Source organism: Schistocerca serialis, chromosome 2 (assembly GCF_023864345.2).
Source record: "Schistocerca serialis cubense isolate TAMUIC-IGC-003099 chromosome 2, iqSchSeri2.2, whole genome shotgun sequence".
Taxonomy (NCBI): Eukaryota; Metazoa; Arthropoda; class Insecta; order Orthoptera; family Acrididae; genus Schistocerca; species Schistocerca serialis.
In genome coordinates, this window is record NC_064639.1 from 1,026,317,940 (window position 1) to 1,026,334,129 (window position 16,190).

General features: G+C 42.2%; 1 pseudogene; it reads left to right on the plus strand.

Annotated features, from left to right (window-relative positions):
- The first annotated feature begins 15,497 nt into the window (after nucleotides 1–15,497).
- On the plus strand, nucleotides 15,498–15,615 carry LOC126458848 (5S ribosomal RNA; annotated as a pseudogene).
- The last annotated feature ends 575 nt before the right edge of the window (nucleotides 15,616–16,190 follow it).

The window sequence follows — 16,190 nt, forward strand, 5'->3', positions numbered from 1 at the left end:
TATTGTGGACGGCTGTGATACAATACGCCATTGTCCAGGGCTGCATCAGCGCATCAGGGATTCCATGCGACGGAGGGTGGATGCATGTATCCTCGCTCACGGAGAACATTTTGAACATTTCCTGTAACAAAGTGTTTGAAGTCACGCTGGTACGTTCTGTTGCTGTAAATTTCCATTCCATGATTAATGTGATTTGAAGAGAAGTAATAAAATGAGCTCTAACATGGAAAGTAAGCGTTTCCGGACACATGTCCACATAACATATTTTCTTTCTTTGTGTGTGAGGAATGTTTCCTGAAAGTTTAGCCGTACCTTTTTGTAAAACCCTGTATACGCAATGCAATAGGGGATAGATGTTTTTGAAAGTAACAACAACAATGACATAAGTAATGGAAATTTTCGTTTATCCGGTTCACACAGATAAAATTTGATTTTGGAGATGCGGTTCAGTTCTTGAGATACAATTCAGTTCCTGAGGTGCAGTTCAGTTCTTGAGATACAATTTGATTCTGATATTTCAAAGCAGAAAACTTTTTAACTTACACGCTACAACAGTAACACTGGTTGAGAATATTTTTTACAATTTTTCCAGTAGCACTGGATGAGAATGTTTCCTACATTTTTTTTATAAATCTACGCTAAAAACTAATACAGTTATACTCTTTTTACTACTACAACTACATTCCACAGCCTCAAGAACATAGGTTTAACAGTAATTCTGACACAGACCGGCTCAAATATCTCACGAAATGAGCGTCAAACGAAAAAACCACAAAGAACGAAACTTGTCTAGCTTGAAGGGGGAAACCAGATGGCGGTATGGTTGGCCCGCTAGATGGCGCTGCCATAGGTCAAACGGACATCAACTGCGTTTTTTTAAATAGGAACCCCCATTTTTATTACATATTCGTGTAGTATGTAAAGAAATATGAATGCTTTAGTTAGACCACTTTTTTCGCTTTGTGATGGACGGCGCTGTAACAGTCACAAACGTATAAGTATGTGGTATCACTAAACATTCCGCCAGTGCGGACGGTATTTGCTTCGTGATACATTACCCGTGTTAAAATGGACTGTTTACCAATTGCAGAAAAGGTCGATATCGTGATGATGTATGACTATTGTGATCAAAATGCCCAATGGGCGTGTGCTATGTATGCTGCTGGTATCCTGGACGACATCATCCAAGTGTCCGGACCGTTTCCCGAATAGTTACGTTATTTAAGGAAACGGGGAGTGTTCAGCCACATGTGAAACGTCAACCACGACCTGCAACAAATGATGATGCCCAAGTAGGTATTTTAGCTGCTGTCGCGGCTAATCCGCACATCAATAGCAGACAAATTGCGCGAGAATCAGGAATCTCAAAAACGTCGGTGTTGAGAATGCTACATCAACATCGATTGCACCCATACCATGTTTCTATGCACCAGGAATTGCATGGGGACGACTTTGAACGTCGTGTACAGTTCTGTCACTGGGCTCAAGAGAAATTACGGGACGATGACCGATTTTTTGCACGCTTTCTATTTAGCGACAAAGCGTCATTCACCATCGTAAACCGGCATAATATGCACTATTGGGCAACGGAAAATTCACGATGGCTGCGACAAGTGGAACATCTGCGACTTTGGCGGGTTAAAGTATGGTGCAGCATTATGGGAGGAAGGATAATTGGCCCCCATATTATCGATGGCAAACTAAATGGTGCAATGTATGCTGATTTGCAACGTAATGTTCTACCAATATTACTACAAGATGCTTCACTACATGACGTCAGAATGGCGATGTACTTCTAACGTGATGGATGTCCGGCACATAGCTCGCATGCGGTTGAAGCGGTATTGAATAACATATTTCATGACAGGTGGACTGGTCGTCGAAGCACCATACCATGGCCCGCACATTCACCGGATCTGACGTCCCCGGATTCCTTTCTGTGGGGAAAGTTGAAGGATATTCGCTACCGTGACCCACCGACAGCGCCTGACAACATGCGTCAGTGCATTGTCAATTCATGTGCAAACACTACGGAAGGTGAACTATTCGCTGTTGAGAGGAATGTCGTTACACGTATTGCCAAATGCATTGAGGTTGACAGACATCATTTTGAGCATTTATTGCATTAATGTGGTATTTACAGATAATCACGCTGTGACAGCTTCACAAAGGTACCTGGATCACATTGGAACAAGCGAAATATAATGTTCAAACATACCTAAGTTCTGTATTTTAATTTAAAAAACCTACCTGTTTCCAACTGTTCGTCTAAAATTGTGAGCCATATGTTTGTGACTATTACAGCGCCATCTATCACAAAGCGAAAAAAGTGGTCCACCTAAAACATACGTATGTCTTTAAGTAGTACACGAATATGCAATAAAAGTGGGGGTTCCTATTTAAAAAAAACGTGGTTGATATCCGTTTGACCTATGGCAGTGCCATCTAGCGGGCCAACCATGGCGCCATCTGGTTTCCCCCTTCAAGCTAGAGAAGTTTCGTTTTTTGTAGTTTTTTCGTTTGACGCTTATTTCGTGAGATAATTGGCCCGATCACGCACAATGGACCACCCTGTACATGCTTCTTCGTGAACTTTAGGAGGTACATGATGCACAGATGGCCGCATAAGTAGGTATCAAAGCCATGGTAGCAACGAAAATTGTAGAACACAAGTTTTCTGTCGCCAACGGCTTTGCTGCAGTGTTAACACCAGTTCCCGTCAGATCACCGAAGTTAAGTGCTGTAGGGCTGCGCTAGTACTTGGTTGGGTGACTATCCGGTCTGCCAGGCGCGGTAGGCAAGACAGGTGCACTCAGCCCTTGTGAGAAAAAGTGAGGAGCTACTTGATTAAGAAGTAGCGGCTCTGGTCTTGGAAACTGACATACGGCTGGGAGAGTAGTATGCTGACCACATGCCCCTCCATGTCTGCATCCAGTGACGCCTATGGGAAAAGGATGACACGGCGGCCGGTCGGTACCGTTGGGCCTTCACGGCCTGTTCGAGAGGAGTTTAGTTTTAGTTTCTATCGGTGAGGTATCGTTGTAACTCTGCTGGCGGTTGCAAGTCTCCAATGAGTCGAAACAGTGGACATTATTTGTATACATATGCACTCAATGGGTTCCTGATCCCACAGCAACATTTAAATTTACAATTCCACATTCTCTGGATTTCCTCAGAGTCATCGGAGGTAATGCATCACACATAAGCACACCACGGAGTCTTGGAATGCTGAATTTTTCCCTGACAAACTTGAGCAGATCTGTATTTGTAAGCAGTCTGTCCAGTAGAATAGCTAAAGCTGTTGTTGTTGTTTTTCTATTGAAGAGATCAAGTACTTTTTTGTATGGTTTCAGGTATAGTCCTTTTCCAGTGGCTGCTGCTTTCCATCGTGTGGTTATATCTTCTTGCTTCCTCTAGCTGTTCCTGTGAGTTCTGTGCGTTGTTGACTGTTCTGGCAGTAGCCGCAGCACCACCAGCCAGTCAGCCCATCGCTGAGAGACCTGCGGGGGCAGGAATGTGGAAGGGGATAATTGCACATGATTTTTTGGGCACTGGCAGAACCCTGGGTGCTTCAACCTGTCCTATTGCTTCAGGCCACTTTGAGCTGCATACATTGCTGTCAGGATACAATTTTTTAAATACCCTTTCTTCTTCGTCATCGTTGTCTTCTTCTTCTTCAGTGCACGACATGCAGCATTCATAACTTGCTTTAAATTCATCACCCCTAAACCCAACTTCATTTTACCACACATAGTTTTATCAACTAAAAATGCTGTAATGCGCTGTCCTGTAATAATATCCTTTCTTCTGCGTATCGCCTTAACCTTATCAGCGAAAATTCAATCTGTGACTTGACATCCTGGGAGATCTTTATGTTCCGTGAATGCAACATCGTGTTCCAAGCACGCCTTGTCAAGTGGGTTAATCCCCTTATCACCATTGATCAAATGCTTTTGAATCTTTGTACTAGGTCCACAGTAATTATATCCTGGAATGTGCAACTCCACTCACAGTTTGTCTAGAATACCACTGCCTCCATTAATGCGTCTCCTATCATGCATGTTACATTACTGTGCTGGTTGTGCTTTGTGCACTCCATTACATAGCAAATGATCAGCATCAATCCAGCTGCTTCGTGTTGCAGGAAAGCCATTTAACTAGTGCTCTATTCCCACTGTGTCTTACGACACGCTCTAAGAGAAACACGTGTGGTTCTGAGTTCTTCGCACTTCCTTGCTGTAAAAGCATCTCGAAATTCCAGTGCCATTGCTATTCTTTAAGATGTAAATTTGGGGATTTGTTCTCTGTATTTTGGAAACTGAAAATCTCAGTCGCCCAGTTTGGAAGGCATGACTTCTCAAATGCTCTCTTGTGTTTTGAGATACATGCCAGATCAGTCACATTAAATTTCTCTTTCGGTGGATCCAGCATTTTAATACAATAATACACCGTATCAATTAGTCCATTATCCAGAACATCGATTGGCCCCACTTATATTGCGCTATGTTTGGCTCGATTATAGTGTGCAATTATTTATAGTAGGATATATATCCATTTGTATGAGCCGCTAAGGTTAAAATGCATTCGCATTTGACATTTTATTGTTCTGTTCAGACGTTCCACGATACTCGCCTTCAGGTGGGTGAATGTTGAGCAGTGATGTATTCCATACCGCTGTATCACAGTGTTGAAATACCTATTGTAAAACTCTCCACCGTGATCAGTTTGGAGGTTGTCTGGGCATCGATTCGCCCCTGTCTGCAACATATTCTCAAACACATCCGCAACATTTATCTCCCTTTTTGTTTCAACGGATAATGCCCAGGCAAATTTGGAGTATGTATCAATAACCATTAAAATATATTTGAATCCATTATTCTCATGTAAATATTCTCTCATATCTACAAGCCCAGCCTGCCATAAGTCATCCAAACCTTTATCATAACATGCCTACGAGGATATGTGAGCCGGCCGAAGTGGCCGTGCGTTAAAGGCGCTGCAGTCTGGAACCGCAAGACCGCTACGGTCGCAGGTTCGAATCCTGCCTCGGGCATGGATGTTTGTGATGCCCTTAGGTTAGTTAGGTTTAACTAGTTCTAAGTTCTAGGGGACTAATGACCTCAGCAGTTGAGTCCCATAGTGCTCAGAGCCATTTGAACCATTTGATGATATGTGTTGTATGCTGATTTGTGCAGTTCTCGAACTACTGTCTCCATACTTATTCGATTATACCTCTCTCTCCATGCTCTGAAATTATTGAGACAATGTCGTTCACCAGCCGCTGTGACCGAGCGGTTCTAGGCGCTTCAGTCCGGAACCGCGCTGCTGCTACGGTTGCATGTTCGAATGCTGCCTTGGGCATGGCTGTCTGTGATGTCCTTAGGTTAGTTGGGTTTAAGTAATTCTACGTCTAGGGGACTGATGACCTCAGATGTTAAGTCTCATAGCGCTTAGAGCCATTTGAACAACTCATTTGACTGAGCCATATTGCCCGCAGCAGCTGATGCCATGAGCAGATATAGTCGATCTGTTACCTCACTGGGGTCGTCATAGTATATAATTATACTGAGGAGACTGACTGCTGACTCTTTTATGCTGAATGTCAATACCACCACCAATACTATTCCGGTTGCCTAATAATGGTTTTATAATGTCTCTGTATTTCACACTGAGTTGGTTTCCTGCTTTCCTGTGTGCACTGGTCAATTGTAGTATTTCACCATACAGTTCCAGATTTTTGGCTGAAAATTTTACTGTTTTTGAGGGTTTTAGGAAAATAACGTTCAGTAGACCTGATGTTCCTTGACATTCCCTATTCCTTGCCTGTTAAGGTTATAGGCTGTGTGCCCAACATGTATGGTTTTTCCCCACTGACACCGAAAGTATGGTGTATCCCAGCGTTGCTGTGACGGTTAATGAAACTGGCAATAGCATCCTCGTTGTCGTTCCGTAATTTCACAGGAGATTCAGTCACTGGTTTAAACGTTTCTCGCAGTGTCTGCTCTCAGTCCGTCCTAACCTCAGCAACCACAACTTCTCTTGAGTGACCTTCCGTGCAGCGATGAGCTTATGCTTAGTTGACATATTGCTATATACCCACATCACCTAGGTTCCGGGAGTTCCGGACCCTGTACAGAAAATTTCCGCCCTTTTTATTGCTCGTGAAAACCACACATTGCATCTTGTATCACCATACAGTGAGACCTTCAGAGGTGGTGGTCCAGATTGCTGTACACACTGGTACCTCTAATACCCAGTAGCACGTCCTCTTGCATTTGTGCATGCCTGTATTCGTCGTGGCATACTATCCACAAGTTCATCAGGCCACTGTTGGTCGAGATTGTCCCACTCCTCAACGGCGATGCGGCGTAGATCCCTCAGAGTGGTTGGTGGGTCACGTCGTCCATAAACAGCCCTTTTCTATCTATCCCAAGTATGTTCGATAGGGTCCATGTCTGGAGAATATGCTGGCCACTCTAGTCGAGTGGTGTCCTTATCCTGAAGGAAGTCGTTCACAAGATGTGCACGATGGGGGCGCGAATTCTCGTCCATGAAGACGAATGCATCGCCAATATGCTGTCGATACGGTTGCACTGTGGGTCAGAGGATGGCATTTACGTATCGTACAGCCATTACGGCGCCTTCCATGACCACCAGTGGCGTTCGTCGGCCCCATATAATGCCACCCCGAAACAGGAGGGAACCTCCACCTTGCTGCACTCGCTGTACAGCGTGTCCTAGGCGTTCATCCTGACAGGGTTGTCTCCAAACACGTCTCCTACGATTGTCTGGTTGAAGGCATATGTGACACTCATCGGTTAAGAGAACGTGATGCCAATCCTGAGCGATCCATCCGGCCCATATGTACCGCGCTGCATGGTGTCGTGGTTGGAAAGATGGACCTCGCCACGGATGTCAGGAGTGAAGTTGCACATCATACATCCTGTTGCACACATTTTGAGTCGTAACACCACGTCCTATAGCTGTACGAAAAGCATTATTCAACATGGTGGCGTTGCTGTTAGTATTCCTCTAAGCCATAATCCGCAGATAGCGATCATCCACTGCAGTAGTAGCCATTGGGCGGCCAGAGTGAGGCATGTCATCGACAGTTCCTGTCTCCCTGTATCTCCTCCAGGTCCGAACAACATCACCTTGGTTCACTCCGGGACGCCTGGACACTTCCCTTGTTGAGAGCCCTTCCTGGCACAAAGTAACAATGCGGACGCGATCAGACTGCGGTGTTGACCTTCTAGGCATGGTTGAACTACAGACAACATGAGCCGTGTACCTCCTTCTTGGTGGAAATACTGGAATTTATCGGCTAACGGACCCCCTCCGTCTAATAGGCGCTGCTCATGCATGGTTGTTTACATCTTTGAGCAGGTTTAGTGACATCTCTGAGCAGTCAAAGGGACTGTGTACGTGTTCCAATATCCATAGTCAACGTCTATCTTCAGGAGTTCTGGGAACTGGGGTGTTGCAAAACTTTTTTTTGACGTGTGTACTAAATTGGGTACTTCATTCGCTACACCTTATGTATATTTCGTTCAACCTTTCCAGGTACATCATGTAGTTTCTTTTCAGTTCCAATAACTTCTCCAGCTAAGCCGTGTACTTTCTTTCCCAGCATGATGTGGGTGTATGTGTCGAATTCTTTAAACCCAGCATCTGATCATTGATCAGTCTCAGAAGGGTCTGGGCACACGTCTCTATCTCCTGAACTTTGGGTTCGAGAGACTGAAATTTTGCCATCTATGTACAGACGCATTCTCTGTCCCTGCACACCAATCCTCTCAGGCTAATGCCTGACACACGTGCGAACTGGTTCATGGTGTGATGTATACTGACATACTCATCACTTTTTCCGTAGCCATATGTATAGAAACTCCTGGAAGTTCCGTCTATACCAACTGTCATTCAGTTTTCTTGACTTATCAATAACGAGAGACCTGTACTGTGCGTGATTCCAGCAACCTGCATGTATCTTTACAAAATCATTGAATGCCATGTCAATTCCTATAATGCAAATGGAAAATGTGTTTTAGATTCAAATTATCTTGTCTGAAAGCTATAATGAGATTTGAATTACTCCTCGCCAGCTCCTTCGGGATTCTGGAATATGTCTGACTGAAATAAAATACGTAAATATCCATATGACGACTAAAACAGAAATATCGTAAAATTTGATCTTTGATTTCCATGGCAACATCAAACACGCACACTGTGTGGGCTTTACTTTTTCTTCTGGGAGGGTCTGACTATTTTGACTGAATGTCGTGTATGTTAGACCACCAACAACCTGCAGTGTCTCGAGCAGTAGTTGTTACTTGGGCTGAAACAGCGTTTTTTAAAATACACATACATGCTCAAAGCGGAATCTGTCCAGGTGTGTTAGCAGTGACAGGAGAACATTTCTCTTGGCACAGTTGGATGGATCTACAGTTATAGGGTAGGAGTACCCATTCTTCTCCTTCTTCTTCTTCCAGTCCTCTTCCATATCACCAGAGGACCAGTTACTTACAAAGAAGTCCGATGCTTCACCCACCTGGCCATGATACTAACTACATCAGGTTTTGGTGTCCAATGGGCTTTTATAGAAAAATGAACACTTATAGTAATAATAATATATGTAGCCACTGTAGCGCAGTCATCTTACTGAGTGAGCTACAATCGCTCTACCTTACATTATATGATGATGGAGTAATTAAATAAGAAAAACAACAAAGATTTGCAACTGTATCTGTTATATTTACATTTCAGCTATGATGTATAGGCTGCATTACATCAACAACAAAACAACTGATTAATTTTTTCAGTATTTGCCAAATAACTGTTTCTTGTATGCAGTGAATTCAGAATGTATTTCTTTCAAACCGAGGGATGTTTCTTTAGCCTCTTCTTTTGACCCCGTAACGATGCACTGTTCTAAATCATCTGCATGCGCACTAAACATACAGAGATAGTTCACTATGTCTTTATACACAGTTTGAACACATGGCAACCCACAGTTCAGTCTTTCTACAACAAGCGGTAGCACAGTCCATCGACCATACAAGTTTGAAATGGTGGAGTGTTGCAGATAAATTAACGCTTAACTTGCAAGGTGACTTTTCTGTAACGTATACCATGAGGTGGGGTCTCTGGGTGTTTAAACCGAAATTTAAGGCAAAAATCATTTGAAATTTTTAATGTCTGCTATATAAAATTTATTTTTACAATTATTTAAGTGTTGTTTAAATGCTTCTAATTTATTTTATTGCAATAAACAAAGCCTGCAGCATTTTGCTATTTATCAGACAAAAGCACATAATTTTGTCTGGTTCTTTTAAATAGTACACATAAACAGACTGTTAGAGTAGTGAATTTTACATTATGAAAAATTATACAACCTCTGTAGCAAATACATTTCCAAATAAAACTAAATTCCATGGTTTAAATTTGCGCATAAGAATTCCACACGATATTTACAAAAAGAAAGTATGTCAAATTGACATTCATTGCTGGGGAACTACATTTTTCTTATCACCACTCAGAACACATCCTATTTTAACAGACACTTTAAGTATTTCAGTGAAGAAACAGACAGATCCCCATCAGAACTTTCCTGAAGTTCTTCCTCTGAATGATACTCTTCTTCGATAGCAGAACTGTGATCACTGGCTAATGTAAAATCGTCGTCTTTTTCGCTTATTTCTTGATCTATATTACTGACACCTTCCTCCATAGAGTGACTAACAATTTCATCAAACTCGGGAAAGTTAAAAATGACACATTCGTGTCAACACATTTTGAGCGATACGGTACCGTACTGAAGAAAACAGGTACGTGGTTCACGAGGCGCGGTCTAGGAGACTCCAACACCTATCAGTAACACGTGTCAGCAACAAACACAGAAGGCTGTCACGCAACCGACAGCAAAACATCGTAGGTTTGGCAATTTAAGGAGGGTAGGGGGAGTATATAAGCATTCCACCAAAAATGGCCTTAGAGAGAGAGAGTTCGAACACCTTTGCGCGGTCTGAGAGACCACACATCGTGAGTTAAGGGTTAATCGACCTCCAGATCTCACCATGAGTGTCACACTGTCGCACAATAATGTTACAGAAAGTCTCATACCAGCAGAGTAAATGATGGACAATACTCAGAGGTTATCTGTTGCTTGATGTAGTGTTCCACACAACACAGTTCATCCAATTCAACTCCGTAAACAGCACTTTAATACTTGTTGATACATTTTCAAATGTCTCTGAGCACTGTGGGACTTAACATCTTAGGTCATCAGTCCCCTAGAACTTAGAACTACTTAAACCTAACTAACCTAAGGACATCACACACATCCATGCCCGAGGCAGGATTCGAACCTGCGACCGTAGCAGTACCGCGGTTCCGGACTGCAGCGCCTAGAACCGCACGGCCACCGCGGCCGGCTGATACATTTTCAGTCTCTAACACAACACACCAGTTACTGTCCATTATACCAATATTTAAGCACTTTGAACCACCAGTTGTTAAATTATAAGTTGAAGAGAAAACTAGTAGAGCACTGGGGAGAATCGGCAGCTTCTCATCCGCCACCTCAACACTCTGTCCTTGCAGTAACACCAAAATGTTCGGGAGTGGTGCATATGTCAGAGACATTCTCTGTACTGACCCGCACTGTGTGGTGTAGGGACCCCAGCACAGTTCTTCTATGGGCTGCGGACTTGCTGAGTGTCTAAATAAATGAGAGGGACAGATAGTAACAGCTTGTTGTTCTACTCCAACATGCTGGTCAGGTACACTACAGGATCCCATGGTGCTGCTACTGCTGCTGATACCGCCAGGCCAGAGTTCGCTGCAAGTTACGACAGGCCGATGGTTGCTACTGCTGATTCAGACACAACGGAGGCCACTGAACAAGGAAGAAGAAACAATAAGCATCAACAGACAATGATAAGGAGATGAACAAAGAAAGGGAACTTGACAAAGAAGAGGATGGGGAGGAACCGCTATATGTGGTAATAGTAGCAACGACATGTAGTGAGTGCTTACTTTTACACTTCTTCTGCAATGAAGAGGCAGATGAGGATCTCGACTGCTGCTGGTGACGCTTCATGGTTCTTCTTCTTCCAGAGACTGGCTGTGACTGGGACTAGTGAGCCACTGCACCCACCTCTTATCCCCTACATCAAGATCATGTGACCAGAAATAAATCAATCAATCAATTTATTGCCTTAAGCAGCTTTTCTGCATCGATTCTGTGTCAGGTATTTGCCTTGGAAGGAGTTCTCACATGCACCGGTATTCTGAGGGGGAAGCTTGGGGGTTTCCCAGGTAAATGCTGATTTGTCTGCAGTTCGAACCGACAGTGAACGCTGGTGAGTGTGGGCCCGGCAGTAGCATGCCACAGGATGTGGCTCCCTGAGACATGGAAAGTAAACATTTCGATAGGAATTTCTCAGGTATCAATATCGAGGGACGCCACCACCTGACGCTTTTGTTCGGGGATTAGAGCGACATCCGGTCTGTCCACTGCACGAGGCTGCTGGCAGTGCAACAGCTGACATGACAGTGGTCACAAGGCCTCAAGCGGGCACAATGTGATCTCTTCGACACCAGCTTGTGGCACTGTCTGGCAGCTGCTGTGGTAGCACGAGTCAGTTTGGCAAGTACTTCGTGATCTAAATATTTTTAACACTGTGATGAGTGTTTCGTGACAGTTTTTCTTGTGTTACTGGAATAAAAAAAGTGATCAATTAATTACTTCTGGTCGATGTATTGTACAGGACCTGCATCTTCGCAAACAGCGGAAAATAATGAGCAAGAGACATCCAACCACTGCAAATTGAAGTTTTTATAAATAAACAGTATACCCTCTGCTACATAATCGAATTTCCTGTCAAGTGATCCATCCTCTCCAGCACAGGGGGGAGGGGGTGGATTTACCATAGGGGGAGGGGTTAATTAATTACTCAGTTTAATTAATTAGTCAATCAAATTGATAGAGTGGGAGGGGGCTACTAGTATAAGTCAGCCTGAAAATGTACTTATATCAGCAAGTGGGAGGGGGGAGAGTTGGAAATTTCAAGAAGGGTTGGTAGGTGAAGGGGAAGGGATAGCAAGAGGTTTCTCAGAAGGATGGATTATCCCCTGGGGGCCGTAATCTATTTAACAAAAGAATTGGTTTAAGACCCGACAGTCAAAAGGGAACACAAGGTTTGCCCCTGAATGTATAGTTGCCTCTGATGTAAACAACCCACACCAACAAAACGTACTTGTGCTGGCCTTGCCTGACTACTTCCATGTGCAAGATTCTGACTGGGAATTTTAGAATTTTTTAAAAAGATACTACATCTGGCCTTCAGCTTAAGCCTGTTGACGTTTCAGCCTCAAGCGCCGTTGTACTGTGAGGTTTCAAATGGAAAAAGTCGTCTGTTTGTTCCTTTGATGCAGATCCAGTAGCGACAAGCATCACGCGATGGTGCTCTGCAACCTTTCACACATCGTCAGTTATGGTACTGCATACATGTAATGTTGCGAAGAGATGACATCAAACTGCCAGTAACACCACGTTATACTGGTCCCCATCGCAACACTAACAAAAGTGAGGAAACATTTGAAATCTTCGTAAACAGAGAGATGACTACTGCTCCATTGACAGAGTGAAGCCAGTGTTTGTCATACAAGAACCTTTACACCTGTATCTCACACACAACCAGATGAAACTCTGCCCATTAGCAAGCAGCCTCCACAAGAAACTTCGCTGACTGTGACTCAGCATCAATCACATCCTGGGCGCTGGGTACACTTCCTGGCATGATTCATGGGTGGCGCTCTGGATATTACTCAAGGACATGCTCTGCTTTCCAGAAGGGAGCTGTGTAGCAACGACGAGGGATAGCGACTGCAGAAATCAGATAATCAACTGATCGTTGGCAGACGTCAACAGGGTTCACGGACTAGCCACCAAGAGCACTGTGAATTGCTTTCTTCTTGCTTCAGCACAGAGTTCCGTGACTTTAATTTTGTTGGTGCTTTTAGCTTTCCTTCCTTATTTGTTCAATTGGTTAACTACCAGAAAGACTTAACTGCAGAAGTTTTGGGTTACTGAGCAGATAATTTTTTTCTTGTTAATATGTTGAATGTAAAGGCAAGCTATTTACCAAAATAAAACCACACATTCGTTCGCATATAATTCATGCTGTGACTAGAACACAACATCGAGTTCGCAAGTCTAGCATCCCATAGACTTGTGAGACTGCAAAAGAGGTTTGGGGTAAGCTGCATAAAGTTTATGATGATTAATCTGCTGAAAACATTGATTTGCTTAGACAAAAATTTCATAACATTGTATGGAAAGCATTTGGTGGTATACCAGGCCATCTAGCTAAAATTTGATGAAATACAAACAGCAAACTTATTTTTTTAACAAGTTCATTAATGATAGTGATCTTTGAGTACAATTTTTGCAAATTTTGCCCAAAGAGTTTGATTACATTTATATTGCATGGTACGATTTACCTGCTTAAGAGAAGGCATGGAGTAAGTTACGATGTTTACATTATGAGCTGAGAATAACAGATGCTGATGATGAAGGTGTTGCTACAGCAATGTCATTCACTACTGTAATATATGCAGATGATACAAGTCTAATAGTGAGCGACTATAAAAACTCGATACATTTCACTAATGATAAAATCCTTAAACATATTCAAACTTGGTTTGGCGCAAATACAATTTCGCTGAATGCAAAGAAAACAAATTATGTATAATTTGCTAAAATGATTCAGGCGCACGAGAAAGAGGAACTATCTCCACATTGAACAAATAAGAAGAGCAGGAACTCAGAAGCATGTTACGTAGATGGATATTAAACTCTACAATGCATATCTTAAAGGATGATAAAATTTTAAATTATAACTTAAAAATGGTAATAGATAAAGGTTGTTACTCAATGAATGAATATCTCGAAGATCAAGAAAATGATTTTATAATCTCCAATATATGTAATGCAGTTGTGTGATAAATCCAGTGAGAAGATGTATGTTTCAGTTTATACTATACTATTTTACCTTCTATACTACTATATACTCTATATATAGTTATTGTGGGAAACAAATTACTATTCACCATTCATATGCAAAAAACTGTAAATGTATTGATATTGTTTTAGACAATTTCAATTTGTAAATTCCATATTTTTAATTTCTATGTACAACAGTCCAGTAAGGTTTGTACGATGACATAGATATTAAATAAGGACATAAATAAATGACGCTGAAAATGAAGATCCACGAACAGTGAGAAAGGTCCAATCAAACTTCATCTGAAACAGGTACATCAAAAACATCTCATTATAAAAGGAATGAAGATAGAAAATGCTTTTCATGTTGTAAAGGAGGTCACTTATCAAAGCAATATTAAACAGGATTGGTTTATTTTAAATCTGAGAAAAAGGGCCATCGATTAAAAGAGTGTACTAGCACAGACAAAAGAGAAGGCTTTGCTATGTTGTGCCATAGTGTAACATCAACGGAAGTTAAAGAAATTGTAGCAACGCCCACACATCAAAAAATTAAGAAGAAAATTTTAATATTGAGAAGCCACAATTTTTCGTTAGACGTAAACGAACTGCACATTGGTAGTGGCGCAGTACATCACAGAAAAAAATCAGTGTTATCGGTGTGCTATGTATGAACCACTTGAAGTGGGTAGTGTCAAAAATAGTGGATTAATTGAAGCATTAGGTATAGGTCGAATTGATGTGCAGGTATTCGGTAGACAGAGCAATATTTTGAAGACGGATTCTGTAAGTTATTTTGTGTTAAGAAAGCTGTACAAAAATGAATAAATCAAATAATTGAAAATGATGGCATATTGTATTTTTCAAAACAATACTACATTTGTTTATGCTGCATCCTATGACCAAAATTGGTTCTATCGTTTGGCTATGAAGGTTGTTCATCAAGAGAAGTGTTGTGTTGTTGATGAAACTGATGATACTTTACAGAGATGGCATGAAAAAATGAGTTAGTAAAAACAAAGGCGATGTGCATCACTATTTGAAGGAGCGTGGAACACAGACAATGATCGATAACAGCTTTTGTGTGGGTGTGTCTGTGGTAAATATCATTGACTGGCATTTGATGAAAGAATTTCGAAACCCACTAAGCCTGGAGAATTAGTTCACAAAGGTGTTTGTGGACCAATGAAAGAAGATGATCTGGAGGGTCATCGATACTTTGTTGCTTTTGAAGTTAATTTTTCCAGTTTCAGCGTAACATGCAATGTGTGACACAAACATGAAATTAAAGAAAAGTTACCATTGTTCATCAGAATGATAAAGACTCAAGTTCAAGTTGCGTGAAAAATTACGTACAGGAGGTGACAAGAGGTTCCATAATAAAGACGTACATCAACACCCACAATCTGCAAACCACTTTGAATTGCATTTCAGAGAGTACCTCCCATTGTGTTAGTTATCAGAGTTTTTTGCCATTCTATTCATGCATGGAGGCAATGGTCTTGCTGCAGTGGATACACCGGTTCCCGTGAGATCACCGAAGTTAAGCGCTGTCGGGCGTGGTCGGGACTTGGATGGGTGATCATCCAGGCCGCCATGCGCTGTTGCCATTTTTCTGGGTGCACTCAGCCTCGTGATGCCAATTGAGTAGCTACTCGACCTAATAGTAGCGGCTCCGGTCAAGAATACCATCATAACGACCGGGAGAACGGTGTGCTGACCCCATGCCCCTTCTATCTGCATCCTCCTCTGAGGATGCCACGGCGTTCGGAAGGTCCCGATGGGCCACTTGTGGCCTGTAGATGGAGTGTTTTTTTTAATTCATGCATGGAGCGATTGAGGAATAATTGTTTAAATGTCTCTGAGCGTGTTGTAATTAATCTATTCTTGTCCTATGGGAGCAATACGTAGAGTTACGTAGTATATTCCCAGAATCATCATTTAAAATCGGTTCTTGAAACTTTGTAACTAAGCTTTTTCGGGATAGTTTACATCTATCTTCAGGAGCCTATTTAAAGGTCTTCAGAATCTATGTGACACTCTCCAAAGGGTAAAAAAAAATCCATGACAATTCGTGCTGTTCTTCTCTGGATACATTTAACACCCCCAGTAAGTCCTACTTGATATGGGTCCCACACACTTGGACAATAGTCTAGGATGCGTTGCACATTGGATCTGTGAGCAG